The 25,727-nt window shown below is 29.1% G+C and overlaps 1 protein-coding gene across 1 annotated transcript in view; it reads right to left on the bottom strand.

Annotated features, from left to right (window-relative positions):
* LOC143200669 (uncharacterized) overlaps positions 1–18,055 on the bottom strand; it is a 67,070-nt gene extending 49,015 nt beyond the window's left edge. The window contains exon 1 of the mRNA XM_076411220.1: positions 17,986–18,055. The gene's annotated coding sequence lies outside the window, so the exon portion shown is untranslated. The remainder of the gene's footprint in view (positions 1–17,985) is intronic.
* Positions 18,056–25,727: the final 7,672 nt, after the last annotated feature.

Genomic DNA, 25,727 nt, shown 5'->3' on the forward strand with positions numbered 1-25,727 from the left:
AAGTGTTTAAGTTTATTCTTCACTTTTTTATATGACTCGATATTGAGACATTCCGTATAAGATTGTTGGTGTTGAAAGTTTAGAATGAAATATCTTTCACGTGATTGATTACGTTGTAATTTCTGTATACTCTGACGCTCTTTATGATACTATCGAATTGTAGTTTTTCTTTGTGATATTAAATTCAAATAGTTTTTATTTCCTCCCTTCACCAACATATTTTTCTTGTTTCTCTTCGTTTCTAGAACTACTGTCTTTAAAGCCTTCTTCTGTCAAAATTTTACGATGAAAGTCCGACAGAATTAAGTCATGCGATTAGGGTAGTTCAGGAATATTGTGAATGGAGTTTTGAAGGAAAAGACAATGCTGTGTGACACAATACGTTATCATAATGAGAAAAATAAATTGTCAGTTTATAATTCTGGATTATTGAATCGACTAAAATTAAGTTCAGTAAAGTTCCATTATTTTTAATGGTGTTTCAAATATATAAGCGGAAATTACTTTTAAAATATATAATGGCTTAGGGAAAAAGTTATTTCGTTCTTTTTTCATACATTCTAAAGCGCAAGAAAATTTAGAATCTCGCATGGAGGGGCATTCTCAACACTTAAACCTATTTCAGCTGGCATTCCACAAGGAAGTTTCTAGGGATCACCCCAGTATCTGCTCTGTACTGCTCATATCCCAACAATAAAAGAAACAGTACTTGGAACATTTGCCAACGATACAGTTATAATGGCAAAAGATGTATCTCTGTCTAAGGCTGTAGAAAAAATACAAGTAGCGAGATCTATAAATGGACTAATACAGCTTAATATCTTCAAGTCTGCCCATGTTAATTTTGCGCTGCGGCGAAGTAACAAGAAACTAATTATATCACTTGATGGATGCCCGATTCCTCAAGCAGAATCAGTTGAATAGTGATTATAAAGTTGGAAATCTCGATAGTAGGTTAAATTGAAAACAAAATGATTAAACTCAAAGCCAAACAACTGTATTAGTTAGTCGGAAGATACTCTCAACTTGATCTAAAATCAAGAAGATCATATAGTCAATTTGGATCTATATGATTTAAATATGGGGTTGCTCTAAAACGTCAAACCAAAAAAAAAGTTTTTCGATTAATTACTAATGTTTATCGCTACGTACCCAAAGAGGAGTTGCACGATGACGTTGGAGTCAAATGAATAGACAGAGGTCCAGGATTTCGTCTTAAAACATGAAATACGGTTGCTAAATCATAGCAAGGTGAAAGCTATACAGTTACTGGACAAGACGCGGCAAATCAGAAGAGAAACAATACAAATACAAACAATACAAACACAAAACAAACAACAACACACACGTTTTATTAAGTGTTTAAGTTTATTCTTCACTTTTTTATATGACTCGATATTGAGACATTCTGTTAAGATTGTTGGTGTTGAAAGTTTAGAATGAATCCACCTTTCACGTGATTGATTACATGTGATTTATATATACTCTAGCCCTCTTTATGATACAATCCATTTATAGGTTTTGTTTTCTATTTTCTCCCTTTTTCCAACACTTTTTCTCTACCTTGTATTGGTGTCTACAGCAACGGTCTGTAAAGCCTTCTTTGATCGAATCCGAAGCGAGTTATCATAACGAAATGTCGGTGTGAATAATTATGAATTTTTGAACAAATAATTTTGTGTCACAAGATGGATTATGATAATGAGAAAAACAAGTTATCGGTTTGTAATTCGGGATAATCGGACCGACTAATGTAATTAAGAATGAAAAACATCAATATTTTTACGTCCCACTATTTTTGATCATAGTAGTGTCTGACGTTTCAAATGTATAAGTGCAAATTACTTTATGAGTTATATAACGGCTTGGGAAAAAATAAAACCGTTTTCTTCACGATCTTCAAAGTAAACTTACACAAATTTCAAAATTAATCAATTAAACATTTTTCGATCTGATCATGGCTGAATTTTGCCACTTTTCTGGTAAAACCACAATTCTATTACTGCAGACCGAGATTTCTCATTCCATGTGAATGGCAGATTGTCAAGAATCCGGAACAATAGGCAGTTTAACGGAACAAAGTCAGGGCAATATGGCGAACAATTCCTCTCCAATCCCACCATACACTTAGCATCATCTTCTTTCGCGTTAATTCTTTAGACTTTGCAATCGCTGTGAAACTTCTCCAGTCTTCGGCCACAATTTTTTTTCGCACATTAGTGTCGTATATGATCCAATTTTCATTCTCCATAATCATTTGTTTCAAAAATGACTCGATTTCGTTTCGTTTCAGCAACGATTCACAAATGAAAACTCGGTGAAACATTTGATTCACTGTTAATTCATATGGAACTCTTCTGTGCTGGAATTCTTATGGTTTTGAGCTTCTTTTGGTGTCTAATCTTTGGTAAAAATAGTTCAATATTATTTTATAGTTGAAGCTCAGTTCCCCAGCATTCCACAAAATGAAATATGTCGATCTGCCTCGACATTTTAGTAAGGATTGACTATTGATGGTAGGGTTCACCTTTAATTTTTAAATTTTCGAAACGAAAGCAGCCAATCGAAGTCTCACACTGACAATCACACAAGCACTCACCACTCTAAACTGGCGGTGAATGTTTTCTTTTCGAACGCACAAAAAACAAAATTAACGAAAATTACTTTCTGGAATCTCGAGTTTTAAACCACAATAACTGTTGACGGCGTAAACTAATAACTCTACTTTTATGTCTAAAAGATCTAGGTACTGTTACCATTCAAATGCGTTATAATGTGACGTCATTAAGTAATGACTGAGATGACCAGAGACTTTGAAACTATTTATTAAGGAAACCCAAGTTTGTTGGTTAGCCAAATTAGTTTGTACTCAACCTAATATTAATTTAATAAAACTCATTTAACAAACAAATATGTTCATTTAGTGATTCATAATGTTGCTTTTTCGTTTTACATTACATAGTAAGTAATACATTATTGTGTAATAGTTATGTATTTTATGTACATCTAAATAAATTTGCTATAGTTAATTTATGTTCAATTCAATTTTTAAATTGTATTTTTGCAGTGTGAAGGAAAGGTAAAGGTAGAGGAAATCAAATTTTTCTTCTAAATCTCTTGGATTTTTCTACATCACACAAATGGTGTTGTTAAAACATATAAGAGTTCATTCAAATTGAGATAAATCTTATGATTTTAAAAGTAAATGTAGACTAGTATAGTGCAACATTATTTATTATTGTTATGAGATTACCCAACGAAAAGTAGTAGTGTTTTCTTATTAAATATAGTTATATAGAATTCTAATATATATACTTATATATATATATATATATATATATATATATATATATTTTAAAGTCTCCTTTTACCAACTATGGGTTTATCTGGACTGGGCCTTAAGTTTAACGTGGGCTCTGAACCATGGTCCTCAGCATTAAGCCTAACGACTGGCTAGCGACCAACTTTAGAAATCATCCCAGAAGACATCCGGTCTTACCCAGCCTGGTTACTGGCGTGATTGGGATAATTTTCCTTGTCGGATTTTACACTCTTGCCTAGAATATTCACAAATATTTAAACAATCACATACATAAATTTACGACCATGCCCCAGCAGGATTCGAAAACGCGTCTATCGCTACAGTAGGAGGTCTAATATATTTGAATTTAGGAATTATTTTATCATTGCTATTTTTCCAACAAAAAATAGTTTAGTTAGATTTTTCTGGTAGTTATTCATTTTTGGAGATTATGCAGCACTGCAACGGTTATAACGCTGCCGCCGTTGAATGACGGAATTTAATGAACATTCTGTTATACAATTTCAATTCGCTTAAATAATCTATCCCCTTCAATAACCGGAACATTTCCGATATATAATATATGACCCAGCGGTCTTCGGAAAATTATCTACATACAAACGATGACCAGCATTTATTCATTGTACAAATTTATAGCGCTTGAAGACAATCAAGAAAGAAATGGAGACGTTTTCCCTCGGTCCGTTCTTTCCCAAACTTTCACGTTCTGCAGTCGGACGATTACTGTCAAGCCATTACGCCGCGGTTATTGATGGAGATAGAAAAAGATCTACCGACGATGTTCACTTGTTCTACATACGGAAATAACTGTGAAAAAAACTTTTATATAAACATTAGTATTTGGTAGAGGAAAATATTCGCCGACTAATTTTAATTAATTAGCACATTATAGACAGAAAAACCTAGTACCAACCGATCAGTTTGGGTTTGTTAACAAACATTCAATTGATCAAGCTCATAGAATAACAGATTTCAGTAAAAAAACCTATGCATAACAATTACGTATTGTTCATAAGCTATAGACTAGAGATATGCGACTTAAAAGCAATTTATTAGGAAAATCCAATATAATTTTTTCCCCAACCTAATGTTATTTTGTGTCTGATATAAAATTATTTGTATTCCCCAATATAACAATAAAACACTTATCTAGATATCCAAAAAATCTATAACTAATTTAATAAAAATATATGTTCATATGGCTTTTCATAATGTGGTACACTTATTTGACATTACATAATCGCTAGCACATTTACAGGTCAATTGAAAAGTCCGCGACCTACCATAGTAAAATATTTTTTTTACAAAATTAGTTTTTTTTATTCAACATAATTCCCTTCAGGGGTAATACACTGATGACCCTCCAACTTTTAAATAACATTTTTGTAGTACAATTTGCCCTTTGCTTCAAAATAGGCCTCAGTTTCGGCGATCACCTCTTCATTCGACAAAAAATTCTTCCCAGCGAGCATTATTTTGAGATCTGGATATAGTCGCTGGGGCCAGATCTGGAGAATTCGGTGCATGAGGGAGCAATTCGAAGCCCAATTCATGGATTTTTGCCATCGTTTTCACTGACTTGTGCCACGGTGTATTGTCTCGGTGAAGCAACAGTTTCTTTTTCTTCAAATGCGGCCTTTTTTCGCAATGTTGTCCTTCAAACGAGCCAATAACGCTATATGACAGTCGCTGTTCATGGTCCTTCCTTTTTCAAGGTAGTTGAAATGCATGCGTATCCCAATATACAGACGCCATAACGTTGCCAGCCGACTGTTGTATTCTCCCACGGTTTGGAGCGGGTTTATCGTGTGCAGTCCACTCGGATAACTGTCGATTAAACTTTGGAGTGAAATGATGGAGCCATGTTTCATCCATTGTCACATATCGATGCAAAAACTCGGGTTTATTATGCTTGATCATCTTCAAACACTGCTACGAATCATCAACTCATCGTTTACTTTCTCAGCTTTCTCATACCAAAATATTCGTGAATGAATGATGTACACGTTCAGTTGATATCTTTAGAGTGTCTGCTATTTCATTCAATTTCAATTTACGGTCATTCGAAATCATTTTGTGGATTTTTTAAAATGTTTCGTCACTGTGTTCAGCGTCTTCGGTGCTCATTTCATCACGTTTAAATTTAGCATCCTTTGATGGCTGATTTTCCTAGGGCAGTGTCCGGAAATTCGGCATCAACACTTGGCGTTTGCTTCAACTGTATTTTTTTCTTTCACAAAGCAATATTTTATTAACACGCGAAATTCCTTCTATCAATTGTTTGACAATAACAGAAAATGCTATAATTCACAAACTGATGATCCGTCATCTATCGTCAGGCCGGGGACTTTTCAATTGACCTGTTATTGTGTCACAATTATGTATTTTATATACATCGAAATAAATTTGTTATAGTTATTTTACATACAAATTATTGCAATACATTGTAAAGAAAGTTACATAATTGCAAATACCAAGACACCAGTTAAGGTTTATTGACAAACATTCACAAGTTGATTAGGATCATAGAATAACACAGATGTCAGTGAAAAAGCCTAAGCAGAACAATTAGGTCCCATTCGTAAGCTACAGAAAATATTACTATTAAAATCTTATATCACATTCCCAATGTCTATAGTCAAACAAGAGGAAGCGTACTCTACAAGAAAAGAAGCTAAAGCAGATGTAACACAAGGAGGTATATTGAGGCCAATTTTTTACCTAATTTACACATGAAGTATACTACAAATAGAATATATCACGATGGATACGTTTTCTGATGATACTTTGATTCGAAGACGATAGCGAAGATGTAATCCGAAAATTACAACAGGCCAGTGACCATTCACCTATAATCAGACCGCGCAAATACCAATAACAATAAAGAATACTATGATTCCATATAGCAACAACGCTAACTATATCGGAGTAACTCAAGATGCACAACTTCGCTGAAAAGAATATGTTAAAAAGAAAAGAAAATATCGGAAAATGTATTAGCTAATTGGAAGAAAATCACGCGTATTAGTACATTATAGATTACAATTAAACAAGCAAGTAATAAAACCTATATGTACCTAAGCAATTTAATTCTGGACCTTCGGATACCCATTGCCACTGAAGAAATCAAGAGAATAGCAAGGAGGCATGTTAATATTAAAGTATTGCAGCTCATACATAAACATTACTAAAACCTAAACTAAGAGCTTATTACTATTAAGCTTATTGTAGGTTAGTCGGCAACCACAACATAACAAATAATTTAAAAAATTAATTCTACACTAAAAGAAAATACATTTTTTCCCACAAACCTAAAGCACTAGTTAAATGGGAATACATCCTTTGCGTAATATTACATTCATAGCATAGGTTCTTGGCTCGTTCTTATTAAGAGTTATTATTTACAAATACCATCTTATAATATCAACAGCGTTTATACGTCTCGTAATTTTAACAGGCACAGTTCCTTTCCAATTAATGGCCATCTGTTAAATGTAGATACGAACAAGGATTACCAACAGTTTTGTTCGACACATGATCGGGCGAACGAAAATGTATAATTGAGGTTATGTCTCGATTTCTTCAAATCTTGTTTTATAATTTCATAATTTGAGATCATTTTTTTAAATTTCGCTGAGAACTGAGGAGCATAGCATACGAGGGTTGCTATTTATGTTTCTCGCAGAATATCTAAATATTCTCCTTGCACTTTTCCGTTTGTTGAAGGCAATTTTCTTATCAGTTTTTTCCATTGTGATTAAAGTAACTCCAAAATACCTGTTTCGAACGTAATTTGATTTTACCTTGTTGACTCATGTTGGAAGACATATGTTTCGGGCTGATAAACATATATCCATGATTAGTCATGTGCGTAGATATTATACACAGTTTTCACAATTGATACATATTTTCTATTACAACAATCGATATTGGCGGTCAAGAATGAATTCGTTATATCAGTTCTTTACAGTGTTGTGGGACGTCGCTTTGCCACCAAGTTACGAAAAGTAATGACAGGAAAATCTTGACGAGTTAATTAATTTTTTTATAAACAACTTTAAATAACAGGAATCGATCTCGAATTACAAAATGTTCCGAATGAGGTTAATTTTAATAACTCGAAATTTTCAATGAAAGCCTCAGAAGGCGTCTGAAAACAATTGTGCTGCCAAGGACAGAAATATAAATAGCAACCTAAATATCTGTCTTGTTTTCTTCAAAGTTATCTCGTATTTTACGGTATGTAATTGTTTACGTGCAATATATATTGTTGATATTTATTGAATTTGTTTCATTTGTTACCGTATTTTGTTTTCCTGTTTTAAATTAGATTATATTACCGGCGATAGAAACAAAAAATAAGCAATTTATGATGATATGATCAATTATGATTGGTTATATATAATTAATTTACCAAAAACTGCAAGACTCAAGTAATAATATAATCAAGTGGACTTAGGCATCAGTAAATCAGTACATATTGAGTTCACCTACAACCACACTGTTCATATAGCAATAAATTTAAATAATACTATTATTCCATACAGTAACTATGCTAAGTATTTTGATATTAATCTTCAGGCAAAACTCAAATTATTAAATATTAAAAAAAAATTGAACCGACTTCAAAAAATAAATAAAGGGCTCACTAAAAATTAAAAAATAATCAAACTTTTTAATCAAAGATTTTTAACACAAAACAACATTTTAATATAAAATATGTACATAATAATCGTTGCAACAACTATACAAAAACAAACAAAAACCTTATTTAACCTATCTACTACACATATTTTATATTCTACTACTACTACAAACAGTTATATTAATTTAGATTTGTTTTTTTTTGGTAATTTAATTTTTTCCGTATGTCACAAAATTATATTATTTTTGTCTCTTTCGAATAAAAAATTTTTCACATTCAAAAAATATACAGCCGAACATAGAACCTTCTCTTATTTGGAAGTCAGTTAAAAATACAAAAAAATATATTGATTATTTGGAAGAAAATCTAAATTATTCGTACATATTAAGTTGCTTTTGTACAAGCAAATATTAAAACCTATATTGGCTAATGTATTCAGTTATGCCGATATTCTGCAAGAAGTAATATAAACATAATATAAGTATTTCAAAATTAAGTCTTGAGAAGTACTATGGATGCATATAGATACTATAGGAACAATTACTTACACCGGGACCTCGGAGACAAGGCATGAAGAAAAATCTTTTTATTTTATCAAACCCTATGTAAGGGTAAATGGGTTTTTCCAGATAAGTATTTAGCTTTAAGTTACGATAGAGATAAATGGTAAGATAGTCGGCAACGATTTATAATATTATATTAATAAATAAAAGCAAAAAAAAAATTAAACTAAAAATTTCTTGAATAAGATTTCCCAATAACACATTTATTTTTAGTTTATTTCGTACAATTCGTCTATATGGTGACTCGAACTAGCAGCTAGGACATTTGTATTCCGCAGATGCTATTTTATTATAACATCATCAAAATGTTACCGAAGTCAATGGACTTAATAACAGACTTACACAATAACCAGTCTTGCATAGAATGCAGTCTTTCGTTTAATATTCAAGATATAGACAAACTAGAATGACCTTAAATCCCTCGACAAATGTTACAAAAGAAACATCATTTGATTTATTATATATGCATTTTATATTATTTATATATGTATGTATTTTTTAAACTAAGGTGTGCCTCTTATTGTAAAATGTCACAGATTGTAAAGATTAAGACATTTATTTATACCTTCGTTAAAATATATTGATTAGTTTGTTATTTTAAACTATAATATTAGCAAAACATGTTGGGTAGTGCTTGATTTCTCATCTCTTTATATTTTTTCTGATTTTTCATATTTCTTGTTTTAGTTTTTCTAGTAATTGTTATTGTATACATATGGTAATATCGGAAAGCCATATTTGGTAAAATTTACTCGTTTTAGTTATTACAACTTTAAATTTAGTAGCACTAGCCTATTACCTCTAGCTTTTCTGTGTAATTAAAACAAATATTGTTAATAAATCTTAGACAATTTTCTAGTTATTGATGGATATCATTGGCATAAAATGGTTACTAGTTATAAAGAATATGACCATATCCGTATAGAATCCATTCAAGGATGGATTGTATTTATGACCAGTTACATAATGATGTAATACTAAAGAGAGGACATTTTTGTTAAGGTTTTTTTTTAAATATTATGCATTAAATATCAAAATATATGAGTCAATCATTGAATATATTACGTTACTAATTAATATAATTATAATTGCTTTAAAGGAAAATAGTCTTCTTAGGCATAGCTCAAGCTTTTATCGCCCTCTTATATTGCTTAGTAGCTAAAATTAGTAATTAACATCCCTGTTGAAGCCAACTGATTAAAAGCTGATTTAGTATTATTAGAATACTGTCTATCTTGAGATCTCTTGAGATGGGAGGATAAATATGAAACTATAAGATAAATAAAATAGGCGTGTTATGGGACCAATCCTTTATTTATTATATACATGCGATACTTTTCAAATAGAACAGCTAACAATTGTGACCTTGATATTGTAACAATAGCAAGCAGAAGCAACAAGCAGACAGCAAGTGACATTATAAATATATCGAAAGAAGTGGCGAAAATGAACCAGTAAATGCAAACTTTGTTTATTCGATGAACAATAGATACATTCATTCAACATTTGATTTTTTACAACATTTATATTTTAGTTCATAGAAAATTCGACGAACTTTGCTATGGGAGTGTTATGTAGAATTTATCTAAAAAAACCGAAGAACTTTTAATATATCGATTGATATTTATTATTATACCTATACATTATTTTATATTTTATATATGAATTTATTATATAGATTATTTAACTATTTAATGTACAATGCAAAGACATTGTTAATGTTTTGAGTTAATGAAATAAACACATCTCAATATTAAGTTATGAATGCGAAAGTCTATTATATATATATTTCTTAAAATCTTAATATTATTTACATTGAGTTCGTCATAACTCAGTATAACCACAAATAAATGGGGAAATGAGTTTTATGCTGAAGAAAACGAGCTTTAGAGGCGCTGCAATATATTTGTTGAGGAGAATAGAGAAGAAGAGCAGATTTCGATTGAATGTGTGAGCGGATATATTTTGAGAGATGAGCATAGATTTAAAATAAAGTGAGAGAAGTTAAAGAACAGAGATAAGAAGTAAAAGAAAGTTTTTAAAAAAGTCCCAACACTATTTTAATATCATGTGACCTGAATGAATATCATGATATTTAATGTAAAAAATCTTTAGCCTTTGTATTTTAGCAATATCCACAAAGTTAAGAAGCTTAAGCGAAAATATAGGCAAATAAGTTAAGTGAGCATTGGGTTAATGTTACGTAGAACTAAAATACAATAATAACGACGTAATTATTTGGAAGAAAGTTTTGAATATATTGTTAGAGTAAGAAAATCAAGAAAATGTTATTATGGCCGACAGATATTTACATAGTAATGATTAAATCGCGACGAATTTTCTTGATTTGCATAATGATAGATCAGGTCTGTGCTACTGAAAGTTACTAATAGTAACTTCTTATTCTCCAAATCGAGAAAATCGGCATTGCATATGTTATTCTAAATATATCTGTATCTGTTGATAATATAAGGGTCTTAGTACAAACACCAGCCCTGGTACAAACATAAATTTCATATTTTTCAAAACGTCAGTATTTCTTTCATTCGTGTTAAAATCAGTTTTTCCTCTAAATATATTTTGTAGATTTTGTCACATTCCCTATTACAGGCTAGTACATAAAGCTCAAAATATATTTTTCTTCAACATTTCCTTATATATTGTTTTTGGAATAGATTACATTAATATTAAAGCCAAACAATTAAGAAATATCAAATAAACAAAACAGGACTACATATAGGGTACAAAAATATGGAGAAAAACTGATCAGTCCGAACAGCTACAGAAAATCTTAAAATGATGGAATATAAAATATGGAATATGGCAAAAGGAAGGTCATGGTGATGGGAGAGCTATGCCATGGGTGTGTTGAAAAAGAACAAATACAAGCATTTAGAGTATCTGAGTATCTATTAAGGCATCGAAATTAATGGAAGCCTGGAGATGGAAATGAATGTCAGAATTGAATTTGTACTTCGCTATAAATACCAAATACATTAACAATAGGAAATATCAAGTAAAACTAAAACGAAATTGTATAAAACAACTTACAGATCAACCCAAACATATTGGGCACTGTCAAAGAGAGATAAAAATAGGACACAAGTGGCAGTGGAATATCTCAGACGAGTTAGGGATATAACAAATATGGTAGGGATAAGGAGTAAATAAATGAGAAAATACTACAATATTGTGCATTATTAGTTGAAGAATACGTAATATAAGTTGGGCATACGCGACATGACAGCGCATGGGGGACATAAGACGAATAAAGAAGACGTGGGAAGCAAGGACAGAGAGGAGAAAAATCAAAGAGTGCCTTAAGTAAAACTGGAATGAATGCATCATAGAAATGTTTTAGAAGAGAGGAAACCAAAGCAAGATAACTAAGAAGACTAACGTATATATTAATACATAAGTCAATTTAAATTAAAATATATTAAAATTATGAGCTTTTTCGTACTTGAGTTAACCAGCATACGTAAAGTATTCTTTGACTCAAAATTTCTTTTAAAAACACATAACAAATAATAATAAATCATTTTAATAAAATGCCCGTTTAAAAACAATTAAATTAAACGAAATGGTTAAATATAAGTTAATGAGCGGTTAGTTTTTATTTAACCTTTATATAAATATAATAAACGTGTCTATATAATTCGCTCGCTGTTAGTTTCTCTAGTCGGAATTATTCTTCTTTTATTAAACTGCCGTGCCATTGTTGTGAGAGAATCGACGATATGTTATGGCATGAAAACGGGCTTTTATGTAAAGAATCGACTAAAACGCGAGATAAAAATTAATTACCAACGCTTGCCGACGTTGAATTGTCTGAAAAATAAATTGAATGCTAAGTAGGTTCTGCCGTTTTATAGCGTGGATTGTTTTTTAAGATTAATTAGCTTAAAATAATACCTTACCGGTGCTAAACGTTTGGTATGGGTTCACCAAATTGTAGCGTAAATTCCTATCGTACAAGAAATGAATAAATTCGGCTAAACTATGTAATTATTCACGACATTGGCTCATTATCATATTGTGCTACCAGTTTCTCTTTTGAAGGATTAATCACTAATTTTTTGTTGTTGACTATTTTTTTCTAATTTAATGAAAGTTTATATAAAATATTCTGGTAGAAAAATGAAATGCAACGTAACGTATCGGTTGGAAACTCCCCGGTGTGACCTATAATGTCACATCTAATGAAAAATTCATATGGTCATATCAATGAGTTTTTTTCGAAACATAAGGTTGGGGGAAAAGTGATTGCGGTTTTGATTTTAAGCGAATTTATTCATTTACATTTTTTAATTTTAATCGGTGTGTTTTTACCAGTTTTCTGGTAAAACCATAATTTCATTACAGTGGAATATTTAAGATTTCTTAAGTTAGCTTCGCAAGCCCCTTCTGGAGTCAGCTTTGGACCATTAAGAGAATATTGTAGAGAGCGGATCAAATACTAGTCAAACTACCTCAAATTTTAACGAACTATTAAATATATTTGTGGTCTAGCGTTGATGTGATATCAAAACTATGTTTTGGACGTTTTTTAATCATATTAGTTGAGGCAGTACTAGCGATTTGGCCAAGTTCGAGCAACCTATGTTGACCTTTTCCTTTTCAATCCAAATGAAAGCTCGATTCATTAAATTCTTTACTGTTTATTCATGTGAAACACAACAATTTTCACAATTCTAAATCGACTCTACATTTTCAAAGAGCAAGGAGATTTCGCTGAGTAAATGACATAGTGTATTGTAAATTATTTTTCACAATTTTATATTTTGTGGAAAAACTTTATTATTTTCTCAGTCGATAGATGAGTTAGAGTTAGACAATTATTTTGAAGCATGTTGTAATGTTATAGCGCCTGAGAAAAATCAACCATCACTGATTGGTGCCCATAGTTTTATCTTGCTAACGCGAGCACAAAGTGATACTTGCTTTAAACTGTTAGTTGAAGCTATATATTAGAAAACATTACGCCAAAATCTAAATGGTTAAACAGTTAACTATCTAACCGGAAAATCTGGACATGAGAAAAGCTTTGCTAGAAATGGGCATGATATATGCCAATGGGCATACGGGGATGTCAAAAATTTTGTTAGTTGAATTTACATGACATATTGGCAAGCATGTCTATGAAGTATCTCTAAACTTGCAGCCATATTAGTTGTTTACTATCTTGTCAACTGTTCGATCATAGATCAATTAATCAAAGAAATTGATTCTTTTAAATTTTGTTCAAAAATGATATAAAATGTAACAAAACCCTAATTAAAAATTGCTTCATATCAGAAAAATAGATCTACCAACTTATTCTTCCATGAAAATTCTGTCCTAAATACACAGTATGTCACCATTATGTTGGAAAAAAATATTGAAATCAATAAAAATGCTCATATATTGCAAAAAAGTTCGCTTTGGACCCACAAAACTTTCTCAGAAGAGACTATATGATATTTGCTTGCAGATTTTATATATAGGTAGTTACAAGAAAAGATATTTGACACAAATAAATAAGTCCAGAAAGAAAATTGAAAATAAACAAGTTTTAAGATAAAATGTAACAATAATTTACTATAAGTTAAAATTAGTTTCTAGGTTTAATGCTATAGAAACAACCAAAATCATATTTGGTTAAGGAAAATTTCAACCAAACATTCAATAGCAATCCAAAAAGAAGTAGTTAACGCGTGAAAACTTTCAAACGGTTGATAAGAACTAGGTTTATTTAGACACGTGAAATAACTTCCAATATTGTCATTATATTCAGATTAGTATTGGCTCAACAAAATGTGATGACTTATGTTAGATCAATGATACTATCTGAAATATTTTGCGATTCAAACGTATTAATTAATGTTTTTTCGTGAAATAATTTATATCTAACATCATCAAATGATTTAATATTATTGTTAACATATGTTTCAAAAATAAAGAACAAAGGATTTAGATACTTGAAGACATTGAGTGAAAATGCATATGGAGTCGAAAAAGAGATATCCTAGACTTTCTATTTGTTACTAACAATAGTCATCATCAACATAAAATGAAAAATAACATAGAAAATAGTTTAAGAGCAACCAGATTGACCTTTATGATTTTGGAGAGGTGACCAATTAACTATGTTTTGATTGTAATCTATTATGTTATATAATGTCACCAGTTAAATATTCATTTAGCATGATTAGATGTTGTTATATATATAAATAAAATACAGACATTTAAAATTAGTGTAGGCGTAATTTAAATAATTGCAAATATGGTCAACCAAAAAGTGCATTCTTGACACACATTTAAGTTATATACATGTTTTTAAGATCTGGACTTTTATAGGTGAATGGTAAAAAATAAGATCTCGAAAAAATCCTGCATAAATCGAGAGTCTTTTAACTGGTTTATTGCTGCTGTGGCCTTGCATTTATATAATGTCATTTTACGAATAACTGAAATATATGCAATATTTTTTTCTGAAGAAGACGATTAAGTGACTTCACATTGTTTAAAAATGGTTTATTATTTAGTACATATAGTTAGTGTTTAGTTAATAGGTATTAAGACCAATGCTATTCATAATTTTTGAATATTAGCTACTCTTGTTTTATAAATATTAAAAAATATATTTTCTAATTACTATAGATGAAAAATTAGACTCATTATTATTGAAAAATTGAGGAAATAACTGCGTCAGGATAAGTCTTATATGTTTAATTTATTTTATAAATTTTTAACATTCTTTTCAGTGTATAATGTCTTGATACATTGTATATTATTGTCCGATTTTTATCTTTAAATTTATATTTCTACTTAGCGCTATAAGAAAAGTACAAGTGATAATCAATAAGATCCACAAGTAGACTAGAGACTGGAAAATACAGCTTAAAAGCTCGAAATATCCAGCTCAATTTTGCGTTGCCGCGAAATAACATATCTTGGTGATGGTAGATTAAATTCGAAATATCACATTAGACAAAGGGCAGAGCACACTAGACTCAAAATTAAAAACTGTATCGGTTAGTCGGAAGATGCTCCCATCTTGGCCTAAGATGAAGGAGATTGGTTTATCCGCTACTTATAAAGCTTATTTGAATTTATGAGTTATAATAAATGAAATATAGTTACTGATCACAGAAACGTGGAAGCAAAAGAGCCAAACCACACGAACTTCTATAGTGTATAAGTGATATTCTTAACTTGAGTTTAAGTAGTCTAATTTAGTTTTAATTTGAATATTTCTTTGGTGTTTAAGACATCTGTATTTTTTGAATGTAATTAGCCATTATTTTGGTAATAATGCAAAAATATACATAATATTTGTATAATAATAATTTTATATAATTTTTCTAAATTAATTTATATTTATATGGCTAATATATATATATATATATATATATATATATATATATATATAATTATTTATTTATTAATTATTACTTATAATAGTAAAAAATATATTTCTTAAATCCTTTAAATTTAATTTCCTTAAGCTTTAAAAAATACTAAAATAATTGCAATATTTTCATAATAAATTTTGTAAATATATAATATATTTGCGATTATTTTATTTAACGTTTTTAAGGATAACAAAATAACATAAATAACAATATATATATATATATATATATATACATATATATATATATATATATATATATATATATATATAATTATTTATTTATTAATTACTACTTATAATAGTAAAAAATATATTTCTTAAATCCTTTAAATTTTATTTTCTTAAGCTTTAAAAAATACAAAAATAATTGCAATATTTTCATAATAGATTTTGTAAATATATAATATATTTGCGATTATTTTATTTAACGTTTTTAAGGATAACAAAATAACATAAATAACAATATATATATATATATATATACATATATATATATATATATATATATATATATATATATATATATATAATTATTTATTTATTAATTATTACTTATAATAGTAAAAAATATATTTCTCAAATCCTTTAAATTTAATTTCCTTAAGCTTTAAAAAATACTAAAATAATTCAAATATTTTCATAATAAATTTTGTAAATATATAATATATTTGCGATTATTTTATTTAACGTTTTTAAGGATAACAAAATAACATAAATAACATTATATATATATATATATATATATATATATATATAATTATTTATTTATTAATTATTACTTATAATAGTAAAAAATATATTTCTCAAATCCTTTAAATTTAATTTCCTTAAGCTTTAAAAAATACTAAAATAATTCAAATATTTTCATAATAAATTTTGTAAATATATAATATATTTGCGATTATTTTATTTAACGTTTTTAAGGATAACAAAATAACATAAATAACAATATATATATATATATATATATATATATATATATATATATATACATATATATATATATATATATATATATATATATATATATAATTATTTATTTATTAATTATTACTTATAATAGTAAAAAATATATTTCTCAAATCCTTTAAATTTAATTTCCTTAAGCTTTAAAAAATACTAAAATAATTCAAATATTTTCATAATAAATTTTGTAAATATATAATATATTTGCGATTATTTTATTTAACGTTTTTAAGGATAACAAAATAACATAAATAACAATATATATATATATATATATACATATATATATATATATATATATATATATATATAATTATTTATTTATTAATTATTACTTATAATAGTAAAAAATATATTTCTCAAATCCTTTAAATTTAATTTCCTTAAGCTTTAAAAAATACTAAAATAATTCAAATATTTTCATAATAAATTTTGTAAATATATAATATATTTGCGATTATTTTATTTAACGTTTTTAAGGATAACAAAATAACATAAATAACAATATATATATATATATATATATACATATATATATATATATATATATATATATATATAATTATTTATTTATTAATTATTACTTATAATAGTAAAAAATATATTTCTTAAATCCTTTAAATTTAATTTCCTTAAGCTTTAAAAAATACTAAAATAATTGCAATATTTTCATAATAAATTTTGTAAATATATAATATATTTGCGATTATTTTATTTAACGTTTTTAAGGATAAAAAACTAATATTAAATTTATGAATATTATTTTGATTGAAAAAAATCAAAACATCATATAATAAATAATGTAATATTATACCAACCGTATACCATCTAATAAAATATAATCTTCTCATTGTTTAAAATGGTAAATATCAATATCAAGGCAAAACAATATGGATGATACTTACGTTGAGGATGAGTTGTTGAGAAAATGCGAGATTTACTACAAAAAATCACTATCACAATAATCCGATGTATTTTTTTAAAAAATAAATTAATAAAAAATAGTCCTGGGATTTCACTTTCAAAAAAAATCACTAAGACACGATAAAACTCCCCAGGTCTGAGTACTGCCCCCTGCCGGTCTACCTACCTAATCAACAGATATGTATTCTCTTGTTTCTGTTAAAATCTAAAACCTAACTGCAAAAGAAACATCTAAAAATTCCCTTTTATATTTGGCCGGTTCATCTGTATTGGCGCTTCCCCATTTCCATCAATGCACGGCGTGTACAGACGGGTATTCTTCAGTTTACCACTTCCACATTCGATCGCTGACCATCGAGGCTAGCGCAGACTTTATTCGTAGAACCGCCAGAAAACCGACCAGGATGACTATTCATTTTCCGACACTGTTTCATGACTTACATTTGTTTTGCTCTCCAACAAACAAATGACATTTGGTTTGTTTAATTTGATTTAGCTGTGCATTCTTCGTTCGAACAAGCATTTCGTGAGCTCTGTGTTTATTTTTAATTATGGGTACCGCGAATGAGGTCTAGTTTAACGACTGGGTACGTACTAGATTTGAATCAGATCTGATTTAATTAAATTTGGTAGCGTTTCAATGACGTTGGATGTTGCTGATTTAAAAAAAAAATTCGGTGGATGAATTTTTAATGAATCGTAGATTTGATTGATCAGCTACTGTTGTTAAAATTTATTAATCTTTACGTTTAATCAGATAAATATATTTCAGTTTTTTGAATTATTTATACATAGTCATGATTAGTACTAAATTTTAATTAAATATTTGTATCTTATCATTATATATAATTTGGAGAAACGTTACTGTGGCATATTATCCAACTATAGGCAACTAAGCCGAACTAAAATACTTTGATATTCTATTTCTATTGGAAGTTTTTTTTAATTACATATTACATTAAATATGATTAGTACAATCTAAATTTATCAAGTGAATTTATTAATATTGTTCTGTTGCATTTGTATCAATATATAAAGACAAGTGTGGGATAAATACATCAGTATGTATTTCCCAAATTTATATTAAATTTAGACCACTTAAACTAATGTTAAAATTAAATATTTATATATTGTACAAGTTAATGTGGTTTGGTTGCCTTCAATCTTCTGAGTTCCTGCGTATTGTCCGGTAGCTGTATATCTTCCACGTTGCTGTTATTTAACAAGTTTATTTGATGTTTTGAGGCGAAATCATGGATCACTTTGTGTATCCATTTGATTTCGAGGTTATCGTGTAGCTCTTCGTTAGTTACGTAGCGATAAGTATAGGTAATTAATCGGAGACCTTTGTTTTGGCATAGTTGATTATTAGTTTGTTTGATGTTTTAGTCCAGCTCCATATTTGAATCCCAAGTCCAAGGTCAAGCTAGAATTATCATTCAACTAATCAGTATGGTTCTTTGATTCTGAGTCTGATCTGCTTTGCTTTTTATTTAAAGTGGCGTTTCCAATTTAACTTACCATCAAAGTGAATATTGAGGTATGTCGCTGATTCTGTTTGAAGAATGAGGCAATCGCTGTGTAATATATCTAGGTTTTTTTTTATTTTGCCTCAACGCTAAATTATTAAGCTGCAATAAGCTATAAGTTATTAAGCTGTACTTTCTAGCCCCTAGTTCATTTATTGATAGATATATGTATTTTCTTAATGGCTGTGTTGTCGGTAAATAATCCAAGGACTGTTTTTATTGATAAATCAGCAGTGTAGAGCAGAAAAAGGTATGGGGAGGTTTATATACAACCATTTCCTGTTAACATATAATGCTATGTATAAATTTCAAATAAAACTTATTAATTATTTTCCGAGTCATGTGAAACAAAGACACGAAACCTTCATTTTTATATCAAACATTACCATCTTTCAATTACATTACCATCAAAAATGTTGTTTCTTGCTCAAAAATCTTTTTTCCTGGAGGTTTCTATCGACAAAGCGGTTCTATCCCAAGTTTAAAATCAATCTGATGTATACTTGATTTGGTCTAATTAGTTAAATCTATTTTTTCATGTATCTAAATATAGTCAGAGTATAATAAGTAGGTTTTACATTTTGTTTGTCGTTTTTAGCTGTGGATTTTGGATAAATATATGTTAGTGTTTGAAATTAATATTTTTTGGGAATAGCATGTTGTATTACAAAAATATTAGTTTTTAATTTATTAATATACAACTATAGTTTCAGCAATATTACAGTAGAGGTGAGTTTGTAGGACTTATTAATTCTAATTTAAGCACTATTATGTTAGATAAGCTTTATGTTTTTGACTATTATATTTTCTGCTTATTACCATCTTACATAATCCAAAAAAATTGAAGGAATTGATACGAGTAGAATTTGCTCAAAAAGCATTCTTACTGGATGTCTAAGTAGAGAAAGGGAACTGTCCCAAGATTCAAATCAGTTCCATGTATAATTATTAGGTTGAATTAATTAAATCTATTTATATACGTATCTAATATGGATAGACTATAATAAATAGATTTCTCATCTTATTTGGTTGTTCTTTAGCTCTGGATATATATATATATATATATATATATATATATATATATATATATATATATATATATATATATATATATATATATATGAAATCATTATTTTCTGTTAAAATGTAAGTTTTTATTTGTTTAATATACAAGTATTATAATAATGTAGATCTAATTAATTATATTTGTTACTATTATATAGTAGAATTCATGCATAACGTATATATAACAATTTTCACCATTATTATAGGGGAGGTTAGTTTAATAGCCCTCTCTATTTTAATTAAAACATTATTTTATTAGGTGGCCCTTTTTTGATAATAAAAAAGTTGCGTGGTGATGAAGTTCTGATTATTTTAAAAGTATATGCGGATATAAAAATACTGGTTAGTAAATTAAGGAGTTTTATTAATATTAATTTCAACACTGTCTTATTAAATTTGCTTCTTTTCTTAATAAAAAAAATGTATGTAGTGGTACCATGTACAATATAACAGAACTGAGTATAATGGAGGGGTAAGATATTTTTTTATCCTTTAGAACGTCAACAATCTGTCCGTGGGCAATAAGTATTATAATATGATTTACGTTATATAATATAACTATACTGACATGTAGAAGAGTAAGGGATCTGCTGTACAAATTATAATCTGAATCATATTAGATACTATTCTAACTTATTTTAAAGTCTAGCTTAAATTATTCTAAAGATTATTTTAACTTATTCTGGACATTATTAAATCTCACTCTATGTATCTATTAATCAGAAGATATTTTTAAGATTGAAATGTTAGAGTGACGCTGGAACGATTATGTGACTCTTGATGGAGAAAGCCAATTTTTAACAAAAAAAAAACGTTTTTTCTTTGTTACAGTTGGTATATTTCAACCGATGTGTGTTTTTTTTTCATATGGTAGAATTCTGTTTTATAATGATCCAATTTAAATTATTAAATGTATTCTGTTATATTGTTGTAAAAACACGTTACTGTCGGTCAGTTTCTTGCATATATTTTCTCTATCATACAGATCTCATAAACAACACCCTTCAATCAACCACTGATGAAACCTCACAGACAACAAAGTCTGTCAGATTAAGCCAGATTTCCTTAGGGGCCTATCCACACTCTCACTCACGATTCAAAGTCATATAGTGACCATAGAACACATTAACTTCTGTATACCGTTTCCCAACGGAATGCCTTCACTTAATCTCAAATAAATATAATGGTCTACGATTTGACAGACTATAGAAAGGCTCTTACTTTGTAGTTACAATAATAAAGTTATTTAGTGGTGAAAATATAGAAATGTACACCATTATAACTAACTTCACCATATCTGCACCATATTGGATAAATCAGTTGTTGAAATAGACATTCCTACACGTTGGTTATAGAGGTCAGACTTGGTAGCATCTTGTCTTTTTATTATTTCAAATACTATATGGTAGGTATTATATATCACACAGAAACCATATGTTTTGTCACCGTTCCATGGATTGTGGATCGTCTTCTACTGTCACTGGAAACTGTTTTTTAGTTGGCAATGCCGGTTATCAGCGGAGAAAAACAAGCTACAAAATAATTAGTGCAAAGATCATAAATCCTGTACACTTAATGATTAAAAGAATGTGGTATAGTCCGATGAATCATCGTTTACATTAATGAACAACGAACGTTTACAACAATCATTGTTTCATAAAAACAGCCAGGTTTATATTGTAGCGATCTTGAGGTATGTTGTTTTACATCGTGGAATAACGGCCTATAAAATATTCAGAAATATAATTCCATATGTTGAACAGGGGCGGGGTGCCAGCAGAGCCAACATATACACGATAACGAATATCTGGCAACCCCGAGACGTTTGTCTGGGATATTATTGAAGGTTACTTCATTTCACTGAGTATTTGACTATGGTTCAGTTCAGACTTGTCACCATCGACTGCCCAAGCCTCGTCTATAAGTAAATCCAGCGCCGATCCCTTTTATCTAATGTTATTTCTATATTTTCATAACCTCAATGAAATAACAGTTAGCCATATAATCACCGTAGAATATATATTCGGACTGTCTGCTTCCTACAGTCAAGCATAGGGAGCTTCTGTTATGATTCGGCCCGCAATATCATGGTATTCAGCTAGTTTTCTCATTTATATTCTTAATGATTCGGAAAGTTCTTACTATGATTAGTAAATTGCTATCAAACACTGCCATATTCCAGTCGATATGGAGAGTTTTTTTAGAGCAGAAAGTAAAAAGTAAATTTCTCCAATATCACTGAAGCAATTAGTAGATGTTTTAGTACAAATAGGGGACAACATTCTACTGGAAACTATCCAGATACTCTACGAATCTATTCCGCGAAGAATTGCTAAGAAAATGGTGGTTCAGCACCTTAGCAGCTAATAAATATTATATAAATATTAATAAGATAATATTGCGTTTATATTATGTTGTCCATACTTTGTATATGTCAACAAATTTCGGTAGCTGAACGAAATGCTATGATTTAGGCAAAAACTGTCATTATTAATTATTTTTGATTGATTAGATTGGTCTAACGTTTACAAAACGATTACTCGATCTTTCTATTACCATGTTAAATATATTAACATTCTAATTAAATTTAGCACTATTTCACCGACATTAAAACTGGATGTTAATTTGAAAATAATTTGTTTTACCAATGTGAATGCAGGACTGATTGATTGTACTCGCGTCCAATACGTCTCGGAATTATGGAAAAAACAACGAGAGTATTGTGAAAGGTTGATGATGGCTCTATCCTTGCATTTTTAATAGTATAATGTCAACTTTGAGATTATACATATTAAATATATGCGTTATTTTTTTCTGAGGAAGATAAATAAGTGATCTTTTATGCTGAAAAAAATAATGGTTGATGTTTTTACTTAATTGCTTTGACATATAAATAATTATAACTAGTTTAAACGCATATATCATTTTAATAAAGATGGTGTTATTTAGGTTTAGGTGTTTGCTAAGGTTAACTCTGTATATTATATTACTTTGTTATTTTTAATTAGATTAAGTTATTATATTATTCTATCACTTTTTAAGATAAATAAAACAAGTGCCTTTTACGATGTTTGTTGTATTTTTAAAATATTGCTAAATGAGACACTGGTGGAGAATCTCCTTAGATGGATTTGGGAAATCTATGTCTGTGCTTATGAGGTTTGCAGATTTTTCAATTTGGATCTAGTCGGTGTTCCTTGTTATGACTGTATTACTTCATTTCTTAAATGAGAGAAAGAAAAAGACATTGTTTCCTATAAGGAGGTTTGCAGATTTTTTAGATAGATAGAGGTTTTGGTCGGAACGTAGCAATGGGGAAGAGCAGTGGTAGTTTTTCGATGTTAGAGGTTGCGGTTTTTGATGGTTTGTGGATGATACTGTTAGCTAGAATATTTTCAACTTTTTGGATCTAGTCGGTGTTCCTTGTTATGACTGTATTACTTCATTTCTTAAATGAGAGAAAGAAAAAGACATTGTTCCCTATAAGGAGGTATTCTGGTCTAGATGTCTCATTATTTTATTAATAATTTATTGAGTAGTATTACAAATATATTTACTGATGTTTTAAGAATTCATCAAATTAAGACATCATGTCCATGTAAACTAATGTAAATACCATTTTGTCTTTTGTGTTAAAATTTTCTGACGTTTCTAAATATCAATAAAACGTTAACTTATTGAGATTGGGATTTGCTCACTTCCTGCAAAGATTTGCTCTCTAATGTCCTCATTATATTACATGCTCTTTAAAGTTAGTTACGAGGACCATGGTTCGGAGTCCACGTTAAACAGTAGGTCCAGTCCAGATAAACGTTAGTTCAAATTCTCAGTAAAATTGAAAACTTTATGATTTGTGGTCTATTTTCTCCATTACATCGCCGTTCTCGTTTTCTCCATGTATAAAATAATGATTTTTTCGGCTGGATTGGCACAGCATTCGGGGCGATAAGACAATCATGCTACTGTTTCGATCAGGCCCATTGGCTGACCGCAAAAATCAACTGTGCATTTAACCAACGTGAAAGAAACCACGGAGCGGTCTTCTTGGACCTAACCAAAGCCTTTGACAAGGTTTGGCACGAAGGCTTAGTGGCGAAATACATTCGAATAGGTATACCCGATGACACTCTTATTAAATCATTTCTATCAGGACAATCGTTACAGGTGAAGATTAAAGATATTCTCTCTAGCCGGAAAAACATCGACGCAGAAGTTCCACAAGGCTCCCTCTTGGCACTACCTTTATTTAATATTTTTCGTTCAGTTATCCCTAAGACACTACAAGTTGAGGCAGGTTTTTACGCAGACGACACTGTTTACTTCGTTTCCTGAAAAGTAACACCGCACATCCAAGGCAGACTTCAAAAACAACTCAAGGTCCAGTGGTTATATTTCTGGAGGTTGCAAGTCAACCCACAGAAAACCCAGGCCACCTTCTTAGATACCTTAACTTATAGATACCTTAACTTCACCAAAAAGAAACCGTGTTTATGCGAAACAGGTGACGAATCAAGATCAGTTTGTTGTTAGCTGTATCAGAGATCAAATATAAGAACCGTAAAAAACAGTAAGTAGTTTTTTCAATAGAAACATAATTTAATACAATTATTTGAGAGAAAATTGTTAGTCTGGAAAGCAACCATAAAAATTTATTTAGTTATAACGATTAGTTTTGTTTGTTTTAAAAATCTATGTTTTATTATTTCTTATTTTTTAATTAGTTCATTATTTATTTTTTGAAGTCGGTTCAATTTTTTTATTAAAAATATTTTATGTGCCATTAATTGTGTAAGTTGTTTATTTAAGATATTGAATTGTTTTATATTGTTTAATTAAACATAACTTTTATTTTATGCCCTGGGTTTAAAATTAACATAAGGGATTATGTATAATGCCATCTATGGTCGAGCCTAGACAACAGTCAACATATTGAAAGTCATCATAACCAAAATATAACAGGAGCCTATGTGTGATTCATCGTCGATATCTGAACCAATCTAAGCCTCAAGCATAAGTCAGTCAGGTGAGATTTAACACATAAATTATTCTTCGTGAGATACTGATTAGTTTACGTTACATAAGTCAATGACATACATTATATAAAACATATAAACATCAATAGATATAGATAACAATGTTTTTCAGGAACTATTTTTTTATTTTAAATTAAATTCAGTTCATTAAAACTTTCCAACTGGTTAAAACTATCATCTGTTTAATCATATAATAAAAAAAGCAAGTTTTATAACAAAGTCATGTAAATATTTTTGTCTAAATAAGAAATAATTAATGCTTACTTATTGTATAAATTAAT

This window comes from Rhynchophorus ferrugineus, unplaced genomic scaffold, assembly GCF_030347505.1.
Source record: "Rhynchophorus ferrugineus isolate W39M unplaced genomic scaffold, kcgeb_rfMv2 rfM8, whole genome shotgun sequence".
NCBI classification, from domain to species: Eukaryota; Metazoa; Arthropoda; class Insecta; order Coleoptera; family Curculionidae; genus Rhynchophorus; species Rhynchophorus ferrugineus.